Raw genomic sequence first — 26,346 nt, 5'->3', positions numbered from 1 at the left:
TCTAATTATACTGAGCTTTTGGCCTAATAACTTTATAGCTGCGTGATGGATATGTATTAAAGTATTGGCCATACATCACGTAGTGTTTTCCGGACATTTTCGTATTTCCCGTACATTAGTTTTGGTCATCCTGACTTTTATTTTCAACGTGCGTATGGATCGAAGAGTGGAAACACACCTGCCGAAATAATAACTGAACATTTTAATCCAGTTCAGTCCTCAGGGAATCGAACTGAACAAAAAATTCAGCTACTTTGACCTGAATTCATTCATCACCACATGAGTCGTCTTTAGTTATGCAACTAGATAGCAGCACCGACAGTATGAATGAAGTAGCCTAAACTAACGTGTCCTCTGCTTCTTCAGAAATACTTCATTTTTAACATTTCCTTAAAATCCATCAGATCTGCTCCTCTGAATCCTAACGCGTATTGGCTGGATGCTTCCTCCAGTAATATAAGCTCGATGCAAGCCTCAGTAAAGTGACCATACGTCCTGTATTTACCGGATGCTTTATTAAGTAATGCTTTATTTCCCGCCATTTTGATTTTTTTATGCAGTTCTCCAACATTTGGCAACTTTGTTTACTTTTGGCGTCATTTTTGTGGATAATTGGCAATGTCCCGTATTCTGCCGTACTCCTTCCAAGGAAATATGGTCAGTTTGAGCCTCAGAATCTCTGTTGTCTGCTTCTCTCCAGGTTACTTGTTTTGGACTTCTCCTTGTGTCCTTAAAAAATAACCGAACTGGCAGTTCGAACTTCCAGTTCTGTTTGTGAGCTTAGCTTGTAGGGAACCGAAGAAATCATCTGTCGTCTGCTCATTAAGAGGTTCTTTGTTTTGGACGTTTCCTTATGCTTAAAAAAAATATAGTTTTTTTAATTTAAACTTCATCACCACATGAGTCGCTTCTAAATTTGAGATTAGATGGCAGCACATTACTATAAAGTGGAGTGTGGAAAAATTCACTTTTTACGATCTTACCTGTCCTCTTCTTGTGTTCCTTTGTCTTGGATGTCTCCCTGGGTCTTAAAAAAATTAGTGAACTGGAAGTTTGATCTTTCAGGTCAGTTTATAAGCTTTGTTTATAAGCAGCAAAGCTGAATGAAGAATTTAGTTTTGATGAATACCTGAGCTTCGTCATCACCACAGCACTAATAAAAAAGAATTAAAAGGAGAAACTAACTTCTGATTTTGAAAGTAGGTAGCAGCACCAACAATATTTTTAAAAATAAATGTCTTAAGTATTCTAGAGTATTAAATTAATTTTTTAATTCCGTGAAAATTGCTAGCGCAATTGTGAATTCGCTGCAAATGATACGAAGCAAAAAAAAAGGAAAAAAAACTGCTATTGGCGGACGGCGTAACGTTTCGAGTCACCCGGTATATAAACGGGACTCTACTTCCTACATACAATATCTATAGGACGTGCTGGCCTAGTCGGGAAGACTGGATGCATATATCGCACCCACGTCCTGCAACAGGAGTCGCTAGGCTGGGATCTTTGTAGGGGGCCTTAGAGGCCAGATTTTTCACTGGTCCCTTGATAAAGAATTTTTGTATGAAAAAACTAAAAATTATAAGAAACTAAGCGCGGCCTGTGCAGTCACATGGCGCACCTATCTAGGAAAGAGTTCCAAATCCGAGTTGGAAGCTAAAAACAAATTGTTGAGCTGAGAAACGTTATCGAGGCACCAAAAATAGATCCCACACGGGCAGAGATTCTTTTCTCTTTTCTGCCCCTACCCATTTGTACATCAAAACCACCTTAAGACCATCGTGGACCCGGGAGCCACAACTAGAGGTTTGGTCAGCTGTGTCAGGCAAGCATTTTGGCACCCTCTTGTAATGTTGAAGCAGAGTTGGAAACAATTCAGAAAATAAACCATAATCGGTGTTCTTAACTAGGGACGGTTCTTTGGCCGTGCGACCTACGTGGTTGTATGGGGCACCGCCAGGTGCGGATGTGTCGGGAGAAGCGCATTGTGTAAGCTCGTTGGATCGTCCCGTATTTTACAGGACAGGAAAATTTTCCAATATTATTCGGTTCTTACCTATCGCCCCCACTCCTGGATCCGTTCCTGAGCAAAGGCAGACATCTTCAGCTGTTGCGAATGGATGAATATATTCAGTTACGAATGGAGCAGAAATGAATATCTTCAGCTACAAATGAAGCAGAGGCAGAAATATTCAGCTGGGAAAGAATCTGAGACAGACATCTTAAACTGCTAACCAGTCAAGTGGTTTGCCGTCGCTGCCATACGTAATGTTGGTGCCTACGACGGCATTTGCCGACGCGCAGACTTTTTTCGGTCTCTTTCACCAGTCAAGTGGTTAAGACGGCATTTGAAGTCGCTGATATACTTAATGGTGTTGCCTACGACGGCATTTGCCGACACACACAGACTTTTCGGTCTTTTTCACAGATATGACGAAATAATTTGTCATACATGTGCTGCCATCTCTGTACAGCCGTCCTTCTACTTTATTATCTCATCACTAGATGGAGTTGACAATTATATTTCAAGGTCTGAGATTATTATCGCTATTATCTTTGTCATGCTTTGCAAAGCTGCATCCCCATCGTTTTTGTTTCAATTTCCAACTCCCTTGCGAAGATGCATCTGTTTTATTACTCATATCTTTTAGCAATGGTTCAACTACTATGATTCCACATAAATCCATCAACAGCATTTCTTTTAGTCACAGGACATTATGACCACCCCTCCCCACTTTTGGGGTGTCATATTATGTCTTGACACATTCGAGCTATTAAAAAATATGCTATAAAAAATATTTTAATATTTCAAACTTGCAAGAAAAGGGAAAAAATGGGAAAAAGCACACGCATCTTCAAAAAAAAAGTGGGCACTGCGGGTAACGCTCAGAGAAATTAATTGGACAGTTGACTGGCTAAATGAGGGAGTCAGAAATATTCAGCTCCGAAATAAGTGGAGAAAGAAATATTCAGCTCTGAAATGAGTGGAGGCAGAAATATTCAACTCCGAATGGAGCGGAGGTACAGGCATCTTCAGGTGCGAATAAAGCCATGGCAGACAATCTTCAGCTTCGAATGGAGTGAAGACAGGCGGATCCAGGGCGATGTGTCGGAGAAACGACTTCCTGTGTAGGTGCATAGGATCATCCGTATTTCGCGGGACAGGCAAATTTCTTTCATATTATTCGGCTCTTGGGAGATCGCTCCACGGCTGGATCCACACTTGGGCACTGCTCTAAGAGGAGTGCGAAATTCGAGTTGAAAAAGTGAGAAGCTTTGTCGAAAAAAAAACACGTCACCAGGGGACACCAAATATAGGTTCCGCACAAGTACAGATATCTTCTCGAGTCACCCCTATTCCTAACGTATGCTGGTGCATCAGCCCCCCCCCCCCCCCTCCACCGTCACAAGCAGGCAGAAGCAGAGCCACTGTGATGCAGCGACCCTGCTTGCTGAAGCAGATTTTGTTTACCGGATATTCTTTACTTTGCAATGAACTTACAAAAAACCCATGGATCCATATCCTACCGCATGGCTCCTAGGCTGAGATCTCTGGTACGCCTCCAGGCCAAACCTTTCATCGCCCCTCCGCTAGAGTAAGTTTATAATGTGGGAAAATACACAAAAATATGATAATTATCGTCCCGTGTCTGCTCCCCTCTAGTTGCGGCTCCGGGAGCAGCGTGTCTTGTGAAGCGTGCGTCGGATCAGAGGGGGTGGTCGCCAAAATGAATCCTTGCTCGGCTGCCTAAGCATCTAGTTGCAGTCTTTGCCGTCCTGCCTACTCTTGTGGGAAGGGCCGCAACTAGTGGGGGTGGGCAAGCGGTTCTGGCTGTAACCGGACCAGAGAGGGCACCAAATATTACATTACCATTGTGAGAGGCTCTTTATGGGTGCAGAAGTTTTGGTTTTAGGTCCTTTTTTTATTATTTATTTCTTGTCATGTTCATGGGATAGTAGTGGTTTTACAAATCCATATAGCCGATCACGAAGAGTGTTGACACGAGTCATGCATCTTCCACCCACAGCAGGGACCACCTGTTTCCCTAGATGTACTACAGTGGGCGGCAAAATCAAGTTTCTTCCTTCAAAAAAGTTGTAGTTCTAGACCTGTGCATCAATCATCTAGCAGTTTTCCTAAATAGACAATATCTTTCCCTGAGGGAAAGAAGCTGTAAGAATCAAGTGGAAGACATTCAATAATAGAGAGATGGGGGTGGGGGGGGGGCAGTGGAATATCAAAAGATAAAAACATTTGGGAAACCTTTTTTTACTTCTTTCGCACTATACAACTTACAAATATTTTCTTTTCTTTCAAATAAAGTATCTATCTTTTGGTGCGACCAGTGTAGTAGCGAGTTTTTTGTCAAAGATGGAGCGAAATTGAGGAAGGCGCCTTTTTCTTGTTCTTTCAATTTTTCAATAAAAAATAAATTCATTTTCTATTTTCAGTTGATCTTTCGAAAGTAGAGTAATTACTTTTTGATTGATTTGATTAATTTTAATTTTTTTGAAAAATTTTGAAAGTTCAAATAATATTTTGATACATACTGTATATTATCCAAATACAAGGCCAAAACCGGAAAATTGTCCAACAAAGTGGGTGGAAGAAGAATAAGATTAAATTACAAAAAGTAAAGAAAGAAAAGTACTAAATACTAAGATATGAATGTATAGCAAAAATTTCATACTTCCATCCAATCGTTACGCTCTTCTCCCCTAATGTTACGCTCCTATTGTAAGCAAATCACAGACATTACTAGATGACTGTTTGTCATAGCAATGTGCCACCACGTGGCAGGATGGGCATTCCTGGATGGAATTACAATTCCTTTATACAGGGTGATTCAGAAAAGATGGGAAAGAGGTGATAGTACACACCAATGCAAACAATTGCCACAAAGAATGCACGGGTCTAACATGAAACGCAAACGCGCTAGCGCGTGTCGAAACGGCCACTCCACAAACGATAAAACGGCCTTCCTGTTGAAATTTATCGGGCGAAAAAGAACACCATGCATGCCAATGTAATCTGGTCAAGAAGAAGAAACCGTATGCAAATCTGCGTCGCAGTGAATAAAAGGCGCGGACGCGAAAGCCCTGTGAAGTTATCCCGAACGTTATAACTGTTGGAACGGTTGCACGCTGGAGTAACTTCACAGGCGCCTTTTATCCACTGTGACGCAGGTTTGCATACAGTATCTTCTTCTTCCTCAGGTTACATTGACATGCATTGGTGTTTTTTTTCTCCCGACAAATTTCAACAGGAATGTCGTTTTAATGCCATTTGCAGGGCGGCTGTTTCGAAACGTGCTAGCGTGTTTGCGTTTCATGTTAGACCATGCATTCTTTGATGACAATTTTGAAAATAGATGGCAGCACGCACCGAACAGTATGTATAAAACAGCATAAACTTACTTGTCGTCCGCTTCTTCGAGAATTCATTGTTTTGGACATCTCCTTGTATGCCGAAAAAATAGGTGAACTCCTTGAGCAGTTAATTTTTTTGGAAGTTGTTCGTAGGGAAATAAACTGAATGAAAACATCAGCTACTTTCATCTGATTTGTCACCGCATAAACAATCTTTATTTATTAAACTAGATGGCAGTACAAAAAGGATGTATGAGACCACAAACTCACCCAATTAAAATTTCAAGAATCAAAAATTATCTTCTCAATTCTTATAATGAAAATTTTATTTCAAAAACAATTAGAAGGAAAGACGTATTCATGCAGTTTGTTTTTTATTTCAAATCTAACAACAACAACGACGCTTTCTATCTTGCCGTAAATGTTCAGTCAAAGACGTGTCGAGGTTGAAACATTTTCTATGTGCTTTTTTTTTTGTATGGGCTCTCCCACGTTTAAATCGTTGATTGTATTGGTAGAGAAATTAGTGCATGATTGTCTTTATTGTTCGTTTTTCGCGTCACTCGTAACTGAACAATTTGATGCGCAATGAGGCGCGTCGATATGTCGCCGAAGGAAGAACGTAGATAAGCGGTCATTGTTTGTGCGTTGATGTCCGCTCCGTCTCCGACGTTTTCAAGCTCGAGTGTGGCCGTGCAAATTATTCACAGGTGAGTGAATTATTTGAGTTATTTTTGATTCTAATAATCATTAATAAAGCCGTGTTTCCCTAGGAGCAGATTTTTTTTGCGTCTCGTGTAACGTGAATCGGCCAGCGCGACACGCCGTCCACTTATCAATGGGTAAAGCCGGGTATCCCTAGGAGTAGGTTTTGTGCGCCGCGAGAACCGAATTGGACCATTTCGCGTTGGCAGAAACGTGTTACATAATCATGATACGCGCATGTGTTTTCCTAGCTTAGGGCGGCTACATAGCATAGGCGGAGATAGACTTGGAAGTCTGGGGGGGGGGGGGGAACATGATGATGTCAATTCATATATGCATATATACATTAGATCAGGCAACTTCACCTTTGACATTGGGTGGAGATACGGGGGGCGGGGGCATTGCCACGCCCCCCCCCGTATCCCCGCCCATGCTACATAATCGTATGCAGAATTTTCTCGAGAGTGGTTTTCAGATTTTTTTTCCTTCTGGGGAGGGGTTTATGGTTTTTCTTGCAAAATAACACTAATCTTGGTTCAGGGGGTGGGGGAGTTAGAACCCTAAACCCCTCACCTCTTTGAGTATGCCAATGGGCAATTATATAGCATATGGCCCTAGCATCAACTATTCTGGTGTTTGCGTGCTCTAGTTTGAAGAGAAAAGAAAGAAAAGGTAACAAAAATGAGAAGATCGTCGAAATGCACGGCATACAATGCATTTGACTCCTCTAGAAGCAGTCGGCTAATCATGTTCCCCAAAGCAGAATGTTTAGCACTGTTCTGCGACGAGCCTTCAACTGACTGGAAATGTTCTGCGGTAAAAATCCCCAAACATGTAATAGTGCTTTTTTGCACTTTTTCTTAAAATTCTTCCAAATTGTTCTGCAGTAGCGCTAATTGTTCTGTGACGGATGTCGCAGATTTTGGCACATTCTGCTTTGGGGATCATGTTCGATTTAAAGCTCTAACGTGAGGCTTGTTGCACTCTGCTGGAAAACAGTCATAGTTGTCTTATTGCACGTGACACAGAAATACCCGCTCCTAAGAAAACTAGGTTTAAAGCAGTATGTTTTCCTACACAGCGCAATACACCTCACACCCGATGGTTTATATCAGGCGTGAGATTAGCCGACTGTCTCTGCCGTAGTCAAACGCGTCGTGCGCCACATGTTTTACCGATTTTCTTGTCATTTTTGTTGTGTTTTCAACTGATACACCATACAAGGAGAACATAAACGCGTAACGTGATAAAGTCACATGTTTCTTGACACCAAGGGGGGGGGGGGCCCTATTCAGTTCACACGATGCAGAAAAATCTTGCTTCTAGGAAAACCCGGCTTAATACCGGTGTCAACGTCATACACAGTGTGGCCAGGTGCTAGCCATTAACCCTTAAAGCTGTGTTTTCCTAGGAGCAAGTATTCTGTGATGAATGCAACATGAATCTCCCAGTGCTTCATGCTTTTCACTCACCTGATAGAGAAATCGCTACGACTGTTTTCCTATAAAGTGCAGCATGCTAGTGCTTTGTCTGGTGTGGCTGGTCGACTGCTTCTGGGGGAATCAAATGTGTTGTGCTCCGCTCCTCTCTTCACTTTTGTTGTTTTCTTGCCCTTCCTTTTTGTCTCCCTCTATTCTATTGTGCATAAATATATAGATATGCAGATGACAGAACAGATGATGTGCCACACCAGGAAAACAGATGAGTAGCATGATTAAAGGCCCATTTACACGCGTTAAGTGATTAAATAGTTAACTAAATTTTAAGTTGTAAAGTACTTTAAAATGTATGCAGATGATTAAGGACCATTTACATGGGTGTAGTTGTTAAGTGATTAAGTAATTTAGTGAAATTAAGACTTGTATTTTTTCAGTTAAGTAGACCTATGACAAATGGGTGTGGCCTGTCACTCTTGGAGGGGTCTTTTGGCTCTCTCGGAGGGGGGGGGGGGGTTATTTTGATCTCAAGCATAAACCTGTTTATGTGCCGTCGTCTTCTGCCATTCAGCTAGAATTACGCAGAAATAAGTGATGGCGAAGTGGCCAAAGGACAAAAGCTTCAAGTTTGTTGAAGAATATCTTTGCGATGAAAGTTTGTTGAACTGTAGAATTTAAAATTTAAATTTTTATGTTTAATGAAAATCTTAGAATTTCTTACAAACGCCAAGAATCTTCTCTCATAATCTTTTCAGCTTATATAATTCATAATTAATCTCTACTTTAACTTCCATTAAACTATATAATGGCTCAGAGAGAGATCACAACATTCATAAGTTCTACTGGATCATCTTGATCCATTGTTGCGGAAGCTATGAGCTCTTTGAATGCCAGATATATAAAAAATTGGTTTCCATAAAAATTATCCAATGAGCATCTATACTTGATCACATCTTGTAGACACTTTTTGAATAACCGTTAACTTAAAATCTACTTAATCACTTAACGCATGTAAACAGGCCTTAAGTTGCACGTTTCTGCTGACGCGAAATAGTCCTATTCGGTTCACGCAGTGCAGAAAAACCTGCTACCAAGAAAACCTACCATAACGTCAGTTATGGTGCCACTTTGTCCTCCGACAAGTATCAATGCGTTTAAAAAAAATCAACAAAGAGTTTTCAGAAAAGCAGTTGGTTTTTTACAAGACTTTATTCATCGATTAATTGAGTTGCTGAATAGTTTTTCAAAGTTCTTTAATAATGTTTTCAAAATGATCTTTTACTTGGGCCGGGATAACACTATAACAGATTTTCTACAAAACTTGGAAAAAAAAAAAGAATCTAACCTAATTAATAAGCCTATTGGTTACTTTCGAATATAACTGATATGCTTAGTGGTTGTTGCTTTTTTTTTTCAAGTTTTGTAAAGGATTTTTTATCAAACTTTTATAGTGTGATCTCAGCATAATACACATGGCAGAAAGAAATGGAGGCGAAATATTCTTACAAATTTCCAATATGTCGTATAAAGTTATTTTTTTGCCGTCATAAAACAGCTTGAAATTTTTGATATTTATTACTTTGCTCCTTGTGATTTCACTAAAATTTAAGAGTGTCTTATATGGAGTTTTGGAGTTTCTATTCCCTCTCCCCCTTCCTGCGGATTTTCTCCCCTCCGATTACATACCGTAAATTATGATGGTACTTTTGCGGCCATCTGCCAGCATTTAAAGCAGCGTCTATATGGTGTAAATTTGCCTTGTTCCTACAATATTGCGAATGCATATTTTTTGAAAAATCGTAAAGGATTTGGAATGCCTGTTCAAAGCATAAAAATGTTTCCAAGATCGTTAAAAAAAAATCTTAAAAACTCTTATCTCTCTGAAAGTAAATGAACCTTTGGATAGAACGTGTTTTTATAAATTATTTATTTGATTCACAGAGATACTTTCTCCTCCTACCCAGAACATGGCCCTCCGCTCGGTCTCAATGAAGTAGGTCTCAATAAGCAGTGATCAAAGACCTGGGGCGTGCTGGAAAAAAGTCTAGAAAAATTCAGACCTGAATATTATGGGGGAAAGAGGGAAAACATACTTTTTTTTTTTCAAGATTTTCTGAGAGGGACCCACTTTCACTCTAAAGGGACCAGATTTTTTTAATACCTTGGGTCCCAGAACCCAGAGTACAGCAGCATCTCTCTGCATTTACAGGGTTTCTGGATTTTAATTACACATTTTTCCGGGTTTGATGAAGAAAGAAAAAAATCGAAGGAAAAATAAAAAAATAAATTTTTTTTTGGGTTAAATAATTGAAATTCATATTAAATAATCAAAATTGTTCTTCGGGTATATAGATCTTTGAATGTAGTTTTTTCTACAAGAATCATCGATATTCAAACTTTAATTTCGCTGGAGCATTATTGAAGGCGCTTGCAACAATGATGTGCAATGCTGATTCTAGGGTCAGCTGTGTCTGTGTCAGCTGTGCTTTCATAGCAGAAGCCTATATATAGCAGAAGCCCTCCCCGCGAAGTTCGTGACATCACTGAAGTTATTTCACCTATAGTCATTGGATATGTGGCAAAAAAAGAAGGTAGAGATATTGCATGTGTCGGCCTGCTATACCCAATGGCTACAGGTGAAGTAATTTCTTCAGCGACATTCAAGTGATGTTACGAGCTTCGTGTGAAGGTGATATTTTTTTCTGGATAGTGGTGAAATTTTGAAGAATGGTCAAACCTGTGAACATAAACAACGTGCCTGGGTCATTCCATTTCAAATCACCCAACAAAATACCAAAATAAACCCATGGTCACAGATTTTTATTATTTTTTTAAAAATTTGTTATAAAAACTTATAAAAAATGTACAAATTTTGCAAATTTTACATTTAATTTTTCTTTATTCTGACGTACTCCATGGATTATGCATAGGAAATTATGGTTTGTTTACAGGATTTTTGCGGGGAAAATGCAGGATTTTTATTAGAAAATTACAGGACTTTTGCATTTTCAAGGTTGGCAGGTCTGGGTCTATATGACTTTTTCAGTTTTTTGTTGTTTTTTTTAAAATTACATCTTCAATATTTTGAATGCAATTTTCATGATTAAAAAAAATTGGATGACGACTGCATGTTCTGATGTGAATACATTTTTTGTGCAATGAAATTATATCATTGTCTTTGGAATATCTTACAAATGATACCAATGTCTTCTATTTTCATTGTAAACTGCTGGAGGTATGGAATTTTTTTTACGGATCAGGGCATCAGTCCTGGTGCCTAGACTGGAAAAGATATCGAAACTTGAGTGACATTATTGGGTGCATGTGCATCCGGCGATGTCGTTGCTTTTGATTCTATTTATATTTCTATGGAAAATTGTAGCCCCTACTTACAGTTGTCGCCAATCCCGTATCACATATTTTCAGGGTATTACTGTGCTTTCTCTATTGTAGAAAGAATTGGTTTGCTTTGGCCAAAATTCGCTACATTCATTGTAAACATAATTGTGTGAATGGTTGGGTATTATAGATGTTTTGAATATTTTTGTAAAAACCTAATTTATGTTTATTCTTTGATTGATAAAATTTAATCAGCATATATCCTTAGTCATTCAAGTATCACATCAGCATTGAGGGAGGGGGGGGGGAGGTTCGGATTTGCTGACTTTTGATGACAAGGGGGAGGAGGGGGTTTGAAGGTTGCTTACGTCACCTTTTTTAAGATATGAAATATTTTAAGCTGCTGACAAAATTTTGCTGACAAGGGGGTTAAAAATCTGCTTATGCAATACTTGAATGGCCCCATAGTGACGGACTCTCATTGCGAGGATCTGTTGTAACGTTTTAATGTTACTTCCCGAATTCTATTTTTTACCCTCAAGTTTTTTGACAGCACAAGGAAATAAAACGAGAACAGAGTTCAAATCAAGACATTTATTCAATTATTAAAACTAAACACAGTTACAATATTAATTCAGAAATTTTCCAACGATATTAAAAAAATTTAGTTTAACATTAAATTAAAAATATAAACGTATCACAGAGACTTTTTCATATATTGCACTTATCTGGGGAAGGTCCGGAACTTCGGCATGTAGTTATAGGAGAGACACTAAGTCCGGTTTTGATGTGGATGTCCGCTGAGACGAGACCTGTCAGAGGTCTCGATTCTCACTGGCCCCGAGATCGGTGAAGCCGGCTGGGAGTTGTGTTTCCGATTTCAAGGTGCACTGTTTCGAATTAGCACAACATCGGAACCAAGAGTCTGGCGAACCAACAGATGTGAATCTGTAGAAGAGACGATCGTCGGATGTCAATCCAGCGGGTGCCGAAGAGCTAGAGCTGCAGGAGATCAGGAATCAGGCGGCGATGCGGCAGATGTTGAGAACAGCCGTTATCGACACATCCATTTCACATAGTTGGCGATACCAACTAGACCAGGAACCCTGGGTAGAGACCTTTCCGACATTACCCGGTTAGCATTAGAAGAACCAAGCCATTGCTCTTATGTAAAGCTACTATTAAAAGTTCGGACCTGCCGAGACACAAATATAAAATTAGATACTCATGATAGGATACGATTCCAAGCCTAAGGCTAGATGAGGTCACGTTACATTAGACCTGACCAGAAGATTAGCACCACTGTGCTATAACATCGGAACACCGAACTTGTTAAACGAGTGAGGTGAAGAGAAATGCAACGAGATGTGATGCGATTGTTCAATAACCACAACTTGTATATATACGCTAGTGGGGAACAGGTATTTTGGTCCACTTGGACCGCGGAAATATTCCGTCACATCATGAAAAATATTACGTCACAACAATAAGAACATTGGTATAATTTGCATATAATTTTGAAATATTAGTATAAACATTAAATTACCGTTTGGCAACATGTCAGGCGAACTGGCCAGGTTCACCCAACACGACCAACGACAATTGGGAAAGTTTACCAACGGAGGTCCGCGGCCATCCGCCGGCAAACGAAATACTATGTTAACATAAAGCTTAGAACATACGAAGGAAAACAACCTCCAATGAGACTAGGTGACATGTCTCCCGGGAGACCCAAGAGATTAAGAACTCTAAAGGTAAGTACACTCTTGACATTAATTAAGGAAACATGACCCGGAGGAAGTCATGTTACACTGTGTTCGAACCCTACAGACATCGCAGTGGTAGCTGGCTGAAGTTGGTTTTCTGTGGCTCCCAACTTTAAGGCACAAATGCAAGCCAATCTCCCCGTTCAAAAAGTCTCGCCAGAGAGAGCAACAGGACTACAAAGTTACAAATATTCACTCATTACACTTCACTCACAATTTGAAGTATAGATGGCAGCACTGAAATATCAGACAAACACTAGCTACACACTCAGACTGTTAGGTGCACTCACTTTGTTCTAGTCTCTGCCAAGAAGCTGGGCTGGAAGAGATCTCAACAATGGGATAAGTTCAGTGGCAGAGCCCCGGCATTCATTCATTGCTGACATGGGGGGGGGGGGAGGCGGTTAAAAATGGCTAAAAAGTGTGCTGATGTAATATTTGAATGGCCCCAAACCCCTTATTGCCAGGACATTGTTTACTGCAGTTTTTTCCAGCAATGGCAAAAATTCTCCAACTCAAAAAATATACTAATTCTTACAGTAAAGTTCAGAGAGAAGTGTGTGTTTGTGTTCAAACTACTTTATTTGCATTTAAAAAAAATAAACAAATTTTTCGTAATTCCTCACATCCATAAATAAGAGAAAAATCAATTTTTGCTACTTTGCAAAGAAACCAATTTTTGCTGGGACGGTTTTTTCGTCTATGGCAAAAACGTAACCCTGCCATGTAGTGACATTCTATTCCATTCGATAATTAAATGTTTGTGTACAGGCACCATCTATCTTCCAAAAAAATGTTACATAGTCCCCAATGGAATGTCAGGTAATCGGAAAATGTGAAATATTTATCATGTCAGGGGAAATTCTTAATATTTGGGAAAAAGTCAGGAAAAATCTGAAGGAAGAAAATTAAAGTGGATTAATTCATATTGTGGTAGTTGGTCTTCACTTTTTGTCCATAGAAGATTATTTCTTTCAGCTTCCCTGGGAGAGAGAGAAAAAAAACTTTATCAACAATCTCTTCATTTTCTTTCAGATCCCCTACTGAGAGAAAGTTTGGTATTCATGACAAAATGTCTCACATTATTTAACCCTTTTACCAGCAAGGTCTTATATTAAGAAAAACCTTCATATTTTACCGCTGACAAGCTGAGATATTTTGTTTATCTGATTTCTCATTGGAACACCACATTTTCTCCTCCCCCACCTGCTGAAAATTGGATGAAAGCCTAGGCCTACTTCATTAAAAAAAGATTTGGCATTTTAAAGGAATTTTAGTGATATCTGCCGTGTTGGAGTTAAATTTAATTGAGCATTAATGAATAAACTACAAGCAAAAAATACAAACACCAAAAATCTGTGTTTATGTAACATGATACCACCACTAAGCCAACCATAAACCCCACTCTGTTTCTCTTTAGGGTAGATAAGCTGGTCCATCTCAGGAGACGTAGGCCACCATGGAAAAATCCATGTAACATGATACCGGGAACAGGGTACGCTGATTTAAATCATGATTAAAATCCTAATTTAAATCACTTGATTTTTTTTAAAAAAGTCATTGATTTAAATTTGGTTTTTTCTTTACATAAATTCAATGATATTGAAGTAAATCTAACCTTGTATGGTTTGCATGTTACTGATATGTGATAAAGTTTGTGATTAAAAGAAGTAGAGATAATCTTTTTTTTGGGGGTAAATAAAGACGTGAACTTAATCCCTAGATAAACAGTGCAGAAACAAAACTGCTCTAGTTTTAGATTTTGTGCATGGAAAAAAATTACAGAAAAATATAGGGAGTTGAACTAAGCACTTAGCTAAACTTCACTATTTTCAATGCATTACAATGTTACTAAAGGTTCCCCTGATTAAAAACAGGATTTTTTTTGTATAAAGCCTCTTGAATTCTATGCCTTAATTGCTGATTCAAAATAATAGATGTTGTACCAACATAAATATCATTGGGCTTTTGACTGCTTTTTTTATATTAAAATTTTGAGTTTCCTTATTTTTTTACAAAAACCCATTACATCTGTGAAAGAATAAGAATGTGTGTAAACTATTAACCAATATCATGCAAGTCGGAAACACATCCATTAATTGTGCAAGGAACAATCTTGTTGATAGAATTTGTTTTATTTAGTTGATGCTGAATGGCGCTTTGGTTGTGCATAGAGTAAGTTGAGATGTCTGCACGATATGTGTGTGATACTGAGTTGCCACCACTCATTCACTTTAATGGGGGGGGGGGGGGGCTCATGAATAAAAGACTTTTCTCTATAAAAACAGTGTTAATCTATGAAGTTAATTTGGGCTCAATGACCTTTCATGTTACATAAACACAGATTTTTGGTGTTTGTAGTTTATTCATTAATGAGTAGAGAAAAGCAGTTAGGTGATATGAACATTTGCATTCCTAGTGATTAACAAGATTTGTTTTAATTAAAAAATAGGGGCCGGTTAATTTTTATCAAAAAAAATCATATTTAAAAAAAATCTGCAGGGCTTTTTGTCCTACAAACTTGTTCTACTTTTCTTATTTTTTGGTAGAATATCCTACTTTTGTCCTACTTTCTCAATTTGTCCCACTTTTCCTACTTTTTTACCTAATCCTATTGAGAAAATTTGTATGATTGATTTTAATTGAGCAGCAAATCATTGATATATGTATTGCCAAATATATTACAAATGTCGCAGATTGCAATTAATGATTTGGCCAAAGCAGAAATTGTATCGTTTTTAAGGTTATTTTTGGGGTGTATGTGGACCATTTTTTAAATTATATTTTTAATTTTTTTTTTTTTTTTTTTGAGGGTTCAACAAGTAGAATAGTCATTATAAAAACTTCTGTCTGGATGGGAAAAATAATTTTGTATTTTCTAAGTAAATGGATGAAGAGGGTCAAAGGAGTAGAGGCCCTTTTTCCCATTGTTGAAAACAAAACCAATACGAGCTCAAATTTTGTTACGGCAGGGTGTCCCACATCAAGGGGTTAGCACACCAACCTCTCTGAGTATAAAACAATCCTGCCATTCGGAATCTGTAATAAATTGTAGGTGCCAGTCTGATTAGCTCTCACGTGCAGAAAATGACTGTGGTGCGACAAAAATGATCAAACCAGCTCAAATTTGTTTCCCATCTCTTCCGTGATGTATAAATGTTTTACCCTTCTTGCTTTTTTCTTTGCCTCTCTGTAGTATGGGAGACATACAAATACAGTGTGAAACTCTCTTTGTAACACCACCATCCCTCCAAACAAACTTTGGTGCTATAACGAGTTTGGCCTTATACCCCATCATGGTGATCATGGTCCCACTAGCATTTCAGAGAGGCTCCATTACATGATTTCACACATTTGTTATGAATTACTGTATCTCAGTGTCTTATTAGTGTCACTCCATAAGTAAATAAATTTAAATTTTTAAGTAATTTTTAATTTTAATGAATTAAAATTGATTAAAATTATTTTCTCGCTCTCATTTCATTTTCATTGTATTTTCACCAGGTTTCTTCCATTATTTCTTTGTCGATAATCAATTTTTTTTCCCACTTGCTCATATACAAGAGAATATCTGGTTCTTTGTTTTCCCCCATTTTTGTGTTTTTTGGTGGTTTTTGGGTGTTAGCGTTAGCAAACAGGCTAGACTTTTTCCCTGGTATTCTCAGTAATTTTTATTATTTTGCTCTGGGCCTAATTGTTTTACTGTTAGTAAATAAGATGGTTAGCTAATAAGTATAAATTGTATTTCGTATCGTAATACTTTTTAGGGGTGTGTTGTATTCTTTATACGCGTTGTAACTATCAATCTCCCAATAATTATACACATGATTCCTTGTGAAGAACTTGATATGGAAAAGTGCTTTGAGTTTTTTTTGATTTAACCCATAATTAATAAGTTGTTATGCTTTGAAAATTGAAAATTGATGATGCCACTTCAAAATCCTGCCAAATTCACTGAACGCACACCAAATGTATAACTTGGTGTTTTAAAACTATATATATATATAAATGGTGCAACCCTAAGAGAAATTGAGGAAAGCAAAAACATTTTTTTTCCTCTCTCGTGTGTGTGTGCACTTTTAAAATTTTAAGCTGTTACAATTTTCTCAGATTGCAATGATGACCACCAAAAAGTTTGAAATTTTGCAGAAATGTTTACTCTCTATGTGTGTTAGTAAAATGAACCCCAGATTTAGAAATTAACCCATGAAAAGTTTTTTTTTGGGTTGAATTTTGATTTTTGGAATTTATACATTTTTTTAAAAATTTAAAAATACATAAAATTCTAATGAATGATCAGATATAGAAGTTTGAGGCTCATTTTACCAACACGTACTATATAAATATTCCTACAAAATTTTAAAATTTTTGGTGGAATAGTTTATCTTTACAGGTGAGCTCAAAAACTGCAGTTTGAGAAAATCGTGTTCAAAGTGTTTTTTCTTGTTCACATTTACATTATAATTCATTAGTTTTTACTTTACTTTGAAAAGACAAATTAACCTGATTGACTTGAAATTTCTTGTATTTGATTTTCAATTGCAAGAAATGTTTTTTTTTAAGTCATGTTTGAAAAATCAATTTCAGAGGATTATGAAACCACTTAAATGAATAAAGTATCACTAAAAATCTTGAGATGAGATTATTTTTTTTCCCAGTTCCAATTCAAAAGTTTTGGCAAATTTAAATGTTGCATCACAGCTTTTGATTTTAATTCTGCAACATATTAACTTGATTATACTTGTTGAATGAAATCGATCAGTTAAAAATTGTCATGATGAAGTTAAAAATTTTTACAGCATGTTATTTATGTTATCAGTGTGTGTATGAAAGAATATTAGAAACCATATTTAGAAAAACAAACAGTAAAGAGGTAGCTTTCATTTTGAAGATTGAAAGCTGAGAGGGAAGGGCATGATTTTTCGGGGGGAAAAATTAAATGAAATGTAACCCTCCTCATTTTCACATTTGGAATTATCGCAAACTGTTTTGCTATAATTCCGGCATCCTCTTTTCCACAGATTTTTGGAAAATCTATGTGAGCAGTTCCAAGTAGTGCAAGATCTTTTGATCCACTCGTTCTTCACAGGCATTGTTGTTGAACACTTATCCATAGTAAGCATGATTGTGGCCTGATGCGGCTTCAAGAGTCCACCGTGACTTGTATTCTATATTTTCGGGACTGTTTCCAGGCCGACGATCATTTGACTTGCCTCCCCATTAGAGATGGGATGAATATTCTGTATTCGGCCTATTCAGCCCTTTTGCCAAATATTCGGTTTGGTCAAATGATGCTTAGGTATTCTGCTGAATGTTTGTGTAAATCCAAACGCAACAAACCAATTTTAAAAAAACATTAATTGGAATTTTTTGCATAAATTAAAAATTTGCTGATTTTATTTTGCATGCTTTTCTGTAAGAGAGCCTATGCCTAGGATAAAGAAAACACATGAAACTAAGAATAAAATCCTACTGCAATAAAGTGGAAATGAGCATGAATTGCACAAGTTCATTAACTGAAGGATGTACCTAGACAAGAGACATATTAAGTTACTGAAAGAGGTAAGAGGCAAAGAACATTTAAAGAGGAAAAATAAGAAAATAAGTCATAGATTGTATGATACATTTCTAATTGAGAGTAAATAATAGTTGATATTTTTTTGATTAGATGTAAAATTGTGACAAGTATTGAAAAAATTGATTCTTTTTAAGTAATATTACAATACGATAGAGCTTGATTAATTCAAATTTTAAGATAATTCAAATTTTTACAAACTCCCCGTAAGTTTTCCGTCTAATTTAAAATTTAATGTTAAAATTTCTTGTTCAATTCAAAAGTTTTGGATAATTCGAAGTTGGAGGGAAAAAGTTGATTTTCGTATCAGTAAATTTAGTTTGGAAAAATTCTAAGTCACACAGACTGTTTTATTTGACCAAGTTGTTAAACAACAAATTTTCAAAACTAAAGTTTTGAATATTTTGTTTTTTTCTATTTTTTCTATGATGATTTGATGCCTATTTTGATATTGTTCAGTTGGAGTGCATCGAGAATATGTACCACTTGATAACAATTGTGTTGTTCAACCTATGGATCAAGGTGCACCATTCAAAATCTGAATCTTTTTATAGTCAAAGTACAAATTGCAATACGTTACTAAAAATGTATTTCATTGATAAGCATAAAAATAACAAGTGAAATTTAGAAAACAGTTTCGTAACCGATGATCATGAATTGTTTACGTTAAATAAGGCTTTAAGCATGGTCAAGAAATTCTTCAGTGATGTTGATTTCAGAACAGTAGCTAAGATCAATTATTATAATTATAAATAATTAAAATTTGGGAAGCAGTTTCGTAACTGATGATAAAATTTTAATAACTGATAACTATTATCCCCCCTTGTGAATGTTGATTAAGTTGAAATTTGTAGCTTTTTTACAGGTCAAAGATGTATTAATTGGATAATTCAAATTTTGGATGAATTGAGCTTTTTCAAGTGACCAATTAACCAAGTTCGACTATATATCATTGTTACATTTTATTGCCAGTATCATAACGATAAAAATCTTTCAATTACCACAGTTTTTAATGTTTATTTAAATAATAAATTGCATAATTGAAATGCAATATCATTTAAAATTACCAATAATTTTATTTTCAATTAAAAACACCAATTTTATTTATAATTTCAATGAATTCTAAGAAAAATGATATTCGGCTGGTGAATAGTCAGTATTCAGCCAAAACATCAGCCGAATATTTGGTATTCAGCCAAATCGCTGTTCGTCCCATCAATCTTTGTATTGGTACACAGTGTTGTAGCTTCAGTTTTATTTCACACTCGTAGGAGGTTTTCTTGCCTTGTTTTGGTTCTTCGCTCCAAAATTCCCCTTCCAGTGTCATAATTATGCCACTGATTTTGATCTCTCGAGGTGTCTTCATTAGTCTGCTCACTTCTTCTGATGTTTCGTCTTCTTTCTTCAACCAAATCTATTTTGTCTGACGCTTGGCGAATCTGACTCACTGGAGATCCCAAGAGGTTTCATTGGACTGTCGATGTCCTCTGCCTTGTCATCTTGAATTGGTTCAGGGATTGAACCCGAAGCTTGAGCATTCTCTGAAAGGTCTTCATGTGTCGCCAATTTCATTGATACCATGCATTTGATCAAGACATCTCTGTGCCTACCATTGTCAATCCTAAACTCGCCAACTTTTAGGGGTGCCTTTTCACTTTCACCAACTGATGGCTTGAGCTCGACTTTCCTTCCATTCTCCTCCTTGTTGATGTTGACCGAGTTCAATTTCAACATTGGAATCTGCCTTCCCGAGTTGATCACTGCTTTCTTAACCTTCTGTGCATGATTCCCGTTAACCATTCTAAGCACACTGGCACTTATATCTGCTGTTGCTGCAGACGCCACAACATGTGTTGTCAGCACTGAAGGTACCATCCGTTGTGTTTCCTTCTTTAATTTGAGCAAAATCAGTCTGAGTGCTGCTCATTTACCTTTGGCTCTATTTCTTGCTCTACAAAACTTATATGGTCTTCTGTAACTCTTGATTTCTCTCTGGCAATAGTTTTCTTCTTCCACTTCTTTGTTATGCTCGGTTTTTATAAACCTGGCATAATCTGTTTTTCTCTTCTCACTCCAGCTCTGATCCTTATTAGTTTCACCTCGTGTTACATTTCAGCACTTCTGCGCCACTCCCATTAATCCTGTTCTTTTTTCGCTCTCCTTGAGTTGGCAATTCGGTTCATCATTTCTCGACATATTTCTTCATTGTACCCATTTTCCTCTATTTTCTCCTCCATCCTTCTCGCAATCTGGAAGATTCCAATTTCTGGCAGTAACTCGATGCCCAAGTCATCTGCTAGCTCTTTCACATTTTGTTCAATTTCATCCAAGGAGGACCCTCTGATTAAATATGCCACGTTCAAGTTTTCTTTGATTTCATCTATTGAAGACCCTTTGGTTAAATATGTAATTAAGCCATATGCCAAAAGGTTATCTCCTGGGCACCTTTACTTCAACTCTTTCTTTTCTCCCCAGGCAGGATTGCTTCTTAATTTTTCTCCCCCTCTTTTTTTTTTTCTGGCAAGGAATATATACTCAGTATATGTATATATATATTTCACCTTACGGAAGAGTAAATGACTTTGCCTGATAATACTAAAAAAAATCAATGAATAAGGCAAATAACAGAAAATTACCATTTCCTGGTATTCGCCTTATTCGTTGACGTTTTTTTTTTTAATATTTCACCTTGTCTGTTCATTTCTATTGCATTTTTTAAGGCTGGGGGTAATCACCCAGCTAATCCTCCCCCAAATGACAGGCCTGCATAAGACGGTTGTCATATTAGGAGATTTCAATTACCTGGGTATCGATTGGGAGAACCTATCTGCTAGAGATCAATGTGAGTATACAACCCAGTCGAGTTCATGAGTGTCCTAATTTATTTGTGATTTAGCCAGCTCATTTCTGTGTCTGATACATGCAGATGGAAAAGCTGCTAAGCTCCTAGAATGTCTAGACTGTTCAGTTTAATGCTAAGAGTCTTGCACTGAAAGAATGCATACTCTGTAAACATAGGCTAGCTTTTTTTTCAATGCGTTTTTCTATTTTGGCTTTATCTTTCATTTTATATGAAATGGTTCAAAGAATTTCAGAAAAAGAAGTGTAGGCACATTTGAAAAAGGATTTTAAGGTGGACATGAGTTAATCGGGCTATAGTGACAGTAATTCTGATGATTGGTGTAAAAATTCAGCTCACGCACACGATGCGGCTATTTTATGATAGTGTATGCATTCATATCATAGAAAATGTTCATTAGCTGAATCTGTATTTGTAAGAAAAAAATCTTATTTGAAAAATTCGTAAGCTGTGGCGTTTGTTAGGTATAACTGTACTTACAGAATCAACTTTTTTTTTCTAAACACTTGTTACAATTTTACATCTAATTAAGAAAATGTCAACCATTATTTTCTCAAGTATTAATACATCACAAAATTTACGACTTATTTTTCCTCTCTAGATGTTCTTTGCTACTTACAGTACTTCAACACGTTTCTTGTCTAGGTACAGCCTTCAGTTAGTGAATTTGTGTAATTCATGCTCACTTCCACATTATTGCAGTAGGATTCTATTTTCAGTTTCATGTTTTACTTATCCTAGAAGCAGGGTTGGCAGGTTTTTGACACATGGCAGTTTTTGACGGTTTAAACCGCAGTTTAAACTGTCACGTCAAAAACCCTCCGTCAAAAACCTTTGTCAAAAACTATCAAAAACCTCAAATATTGCTTTTCGATATAAAAATTCCCATTGAAAATGCACACGTTAATTGCATGTAATGTTTAAAGTGACTATGTTATACAAAGAATAAATATTTAATAAGATTCTAAAATAATTTTCTACTCCCGACAGAATCATTTTGGACAATATATGTTTTTTTTTTCTTATAAAATTTGAATAAAGCATAACATGAACATTGAATGAAAAACTGTGGAACGATTTGACATTCTTTGATTCAAGATGATTCTTGACCTTCCAAAATTTCTTCAACTGCTTATATATATGCATTGATATAAACTATCTGCTGTACTCTTTTTACAACAGATAAGTGTTTAAAAAAGTTTATTACATCATGTATGTAATGTTGATTTCTGTTATTATTAAATTATCTAGATAACCACTGATACTTAAAACAATACTCTTATTGCACATAACATTGAAATATATCTAGCGATCAAAATATTAAATTGTAGGACTAAAATGTCATTTAATTTGGCAATGCTAGCTTGTATATGTCAAACTTGGTTTATTCTTACTTTTGCACTATGATATGGTACATTTACTAGTATTTATAATGCAATGGTTTTCCAATTGAAGCTGTATTCAAACGTGCAAAACAAATGCTTTGGGTATCAAGTCTTGTCAGCTCTGCTTTGGTTGAGAATACTCTTTAAAGCTGTGTGAATTTATACACACTGATCTAAGAAATTTTCAGGCGAAAATAAATGAGTTTAGTTAGTGCATTAACAGATGCTGCATCAGAAATTTTATATGGAATAAAATTTTGGGCAGATCAGGAAATTTAAAATATCAAAATATATATTTTTCCTCAGTAATTATAATTCTGAATATAAAACCCTTTAATCTAAATAAAAGTAAGTATTTTGTTATTTAACATATCTATCAAGTTAACAAAAACTATTTGACATCATTGACAGTAAGATTTTGATCGTTTTAATACCGAGTTAGTTTCTGGGGTCAAAAACCTAACCCTGATGCCCTATCATACATATTTTGAATAAGCAGCTCTAATCCACTTAACAAATTGAACACAGGTAATGAGTAGCTTAGATAAATAAACCATAAAATTATATTTTATATGCTCTAGACTAGATATGTTGAAAAATTCAAAAGTGCAAATTATAATTAATATTTTGTTTTAATTATTGTAATAAATTAATGTTTAAAAATAAAACATTGTAATATGCCAAAAAGTAAGTTTTTCATCATGTTGTACACCTATTATGTTCAAAACATTATCAAAAGGCATTCATTTAAGTTTTTGACAGTTTTTGACAGTTTTTGACGGTTTAAACCATTTTTTGACAGTTTAAACCAGTTTTTGACACTTGTCATGTCAAAAACTCAACCCTGCCTAGAAGTTCTCCCTGACATAACCTCTTTAACAGAAAGGATAGGTATGCACCACACAATAAAATATAATCAGTAAATTGTTCATTTATGTGAAAAATTCCAATTAATATGATTTTATTAAAATAGTTTGTTGGGCTTTAGATCAACAGATATTTGGCCGAATACCTAGCCATTATTCGGCCGAGCCGAACATTCGGCAAAAGGGCAGAATAGGCTGAATACTGAATAGCAGCCGAGTATTCGTCCCATCTCTAGTTGGTGCTTTGTAATTTTTTGTATCAGAAGCCACTAGGGGCATTTCTATTTGGATTTAATTCTCACTAGCTCCTAGGATCTTGTTGAACATGGTTTAATGGAGGAAGTTTTCTTCTAGTGATCATCATGCCATTATTTTTCTGTGTGACTTTTCTTTGAGTCAAGTTGATAACAGAAGAATGGTTCCTTGTTTTCGAAGAACCACCAAACTTTAATCTTTGAGAGAGGGGTTAGGAGAAGTTTCTGAAGACCACTTGGAATCTGTTGGTGTGGTACGAAAATGGAAAGAATTTAATTAGGCAACTAACCTCTATCTTGCATGACATCATGCCCTTTGTTTGTAAAAAGTGTATTTGTTTGTCCTACACCCCTGGTTCACTGATAAAAGCTTAATCTTTATCTTGAAAAGAAAAAGGCATTTATAGAGTACAAATTTGGAACAAGTGACTTAGTATTAACATTTACTGAAAATAGAAGGGTTAAAGAGGGAGATTATATAGGGAAAGTGAAAAGAAAGTTGAATATATAGGCTGGAAGATAATATTCGCGCTGACCTAAAATCATTTTTCAATTATGTCAACTATGGATATAAGAAGAGAGGACAGATGTCCTGCTCCCCCCCCCCCCAAATAGAAGGATCTAGGGTAGAGAGCAATGTAGGCATGTGTAGTGCTTTCAATTACTTTTTCTTTTTCGCAACAGTTTTTAATAAAGAAGGTGTTATCCAAAGTAAAGGGATGTATCATGGGGTGATGAAACCCTCAAAAATATTCTGGTCGAAAATATGGATTTATTAAAACTTCTAAACAATGTATGTGCAAGCAAATCACCAGGACCAGGTGTTATTTATCATAGAACCCTTAGGGAATGTGCGAATGAAGTGTTGGGGCTAGTTGCATAGATTTAGATTTACAGAATTAGTGTTGCTGAGGGTATTGTCCCAGGGGATTGGAAGCTTGCCAATGTGATTCCGATATTTAAAAAGGGTAATAAAGGAACTGTGTCAAATTAAGGTTCAGTGAGTTTGACGAGCTCCCTCTCAAGAATTCTGGAAATTATTATCAAAAAGCAATTGGTGAAGTGGATAGACGAGAATAACATAATGGGCTTAGGACAGGAAAGCTATGTGTAACTAACCTCCTTTGCTTCTATGACCATATGACTAAGGCTTAGGGTAATGGTAAAAATGTTGATTTTTATCTTGATTTCCAGAAGGTATTCAATATTCAATCGGGTCTAATATGGTAAACCCTTGAAGCATTTTTTTTACATGAGATTGAGATTGACTTGCTGAATTTATAGAATTGGGGTGTAGAGATAGGTCATTCTGGTTTATGGTGAATGGAGAATTTTGTGATTGAACAGGTGTCAAAAGTAGAGTCCCTCAAGGAAGTGTCCTTGGGCCCATACTTTTTCTACTTTTTATCGATAAACTTGATCGGAGTATCGATGAGATTGTTAGGAAATTCACAAAGGACGTGAAGCTAACATAAATGAACTGGATCAAATTAATACTAACCATTATGAATATCTCGATCCTCTGTCAAGCAATGGTTTCTCTACCTATCATATTTCAAATCACTAGATCTTCCTCTGTCAGGCATCCTCAATCCGTTGCTCGCGAGAAACACAGTGCTCCCTGAAGTACCGATAGTGCTCGATGCTCGTGTCCGATTTCGTGCTTGCGAGCACTTGATCAACACCTCAAGTAAACATCTTGTACAAATTTTATTGAAGGATTCAAATCATCCTCATTCTATGCACTAGTACCGTATTTTCCTGCGTATAATCCTCAGATTAACTGTTAAAAAAAGTGGATTATCTACCTTTGCTGACAAACCGCAGAAAATTATGTTATCAGCCTGATGAGTATTCTGATGAGTCTGAATTTGAAGGTTTTTGATTGAACTGTAAATTTTGTTTTGTGTGTAAATAATGCTATGGTTTCGTTAATAAATTTCATTAATTAGAGTACCAATGGATTTATTATTGAAACACAAGGGAAGTTTTCATTTAATTTTTAAATAAATTTTTTAATCTATAATACGCCCCACAGTGGTCCAAATCGGAAAATTAGCTGGAAAAAAATAAAAAATGAAGTTTTTGCGTCGGGGAAAAAAACCATATGGGTGTGTAGAGAAATGTCTGGTGCATCTTGAGGTGATATTTGTTTACATCGGCGGGGTTCCGGGGGGTCAAAGAAGGGTAATGACTGACTCAGATGGGGCTTTCGCCGAAATGTGATGAAAAGCTTAACTTCCCTCGGTTGCATTTGAGTGGAACTATGAAATTCTTTTTGCTATTCATTTTTAGTTTTGTCCTTTTCGGTTCGATATTTTCCAAGGTCCGAGTAGAGGAAATAATTTTCGTAATTCGTCCTTGAAGTTTGGCTTATTTTTGAGTAGTTTTGAGCACAAAAAGTGAGTTATAAAAAAAGTTTAACTCTGTTCAATCGTGAAATGTTTTTTCTGATGTTCTACAGGTTCGTGAACGTTTTGCATTATGCGTAACCGCCCCCAGCCGCCCCTTTTTACGTAAGAAATTTTTGAAATGGCCTTATGCGTGACTCGTCTAGAGTTGTTTTTGCGCTAATGGTGGGTTGAGCTTGCCTTTTAAAAAGTCTGCAGACCTGTTAATCCAATATATTGATGAAAAGTCTAAATTTGAACATAGCCTGGAAGTCAAGGGTAGTAAGTTTCGTTTGAAAATCAAATGTTTCATCAGTTTCTTATCAAAAAAGTGGAGATCTAGTAACAAGACCTTGACACGTTTCATCGTGTTACGTCACACGTAACAAGTTTCCTCGACAAA

General features: G+C 36.5%; 1 protein-coding gene across 2 annotated transcripts in view; it reads left to right on the top strand.

Moving 5' to 3' along the window:
* The first annotated feature begins 5,798 nt into the window (after positions 1-5,798).
* CycK (cyclin K) overlaps positions 5,799-26,346 on the top strand; it is a 62,639-nt gene continuing 42,091 nt past the window's right edge. The window contains exon 1 of one of the 2 annotated variants that reach the window (XM_089240385.1): positions 5,799-6,077. The gene's annotated coding sequence lies outside the window, so the exon portion shown is untranslated. The remainder of the gene's footprint in view (positions 6,078-26,346) is intronic. The other variant, XM_089240384.1, reaches the window with a different exon arrangement.

Source organism: Pholcus phalangioides, unplaced genomic scaffold (assembly GCF_987345545.1).
Source record: "Pholcus phalangioides strain wild (caught in Gottingen) unplaced genomic scaffold, Ppha-v1.0 ptg000012l_1, whole genome shotgun sequence".
Taxonomy (NCBI): Eukaryota; Metazoa; Arthropoda; class Arachnida; order Araneae; family Pholcidae; genus Pholcus; species Pholcus phalangioides.
Note: the sequence above shows the minus strand (reverse complement) of the source record. Positions and strands in the feature narration are given on the sequence as shown.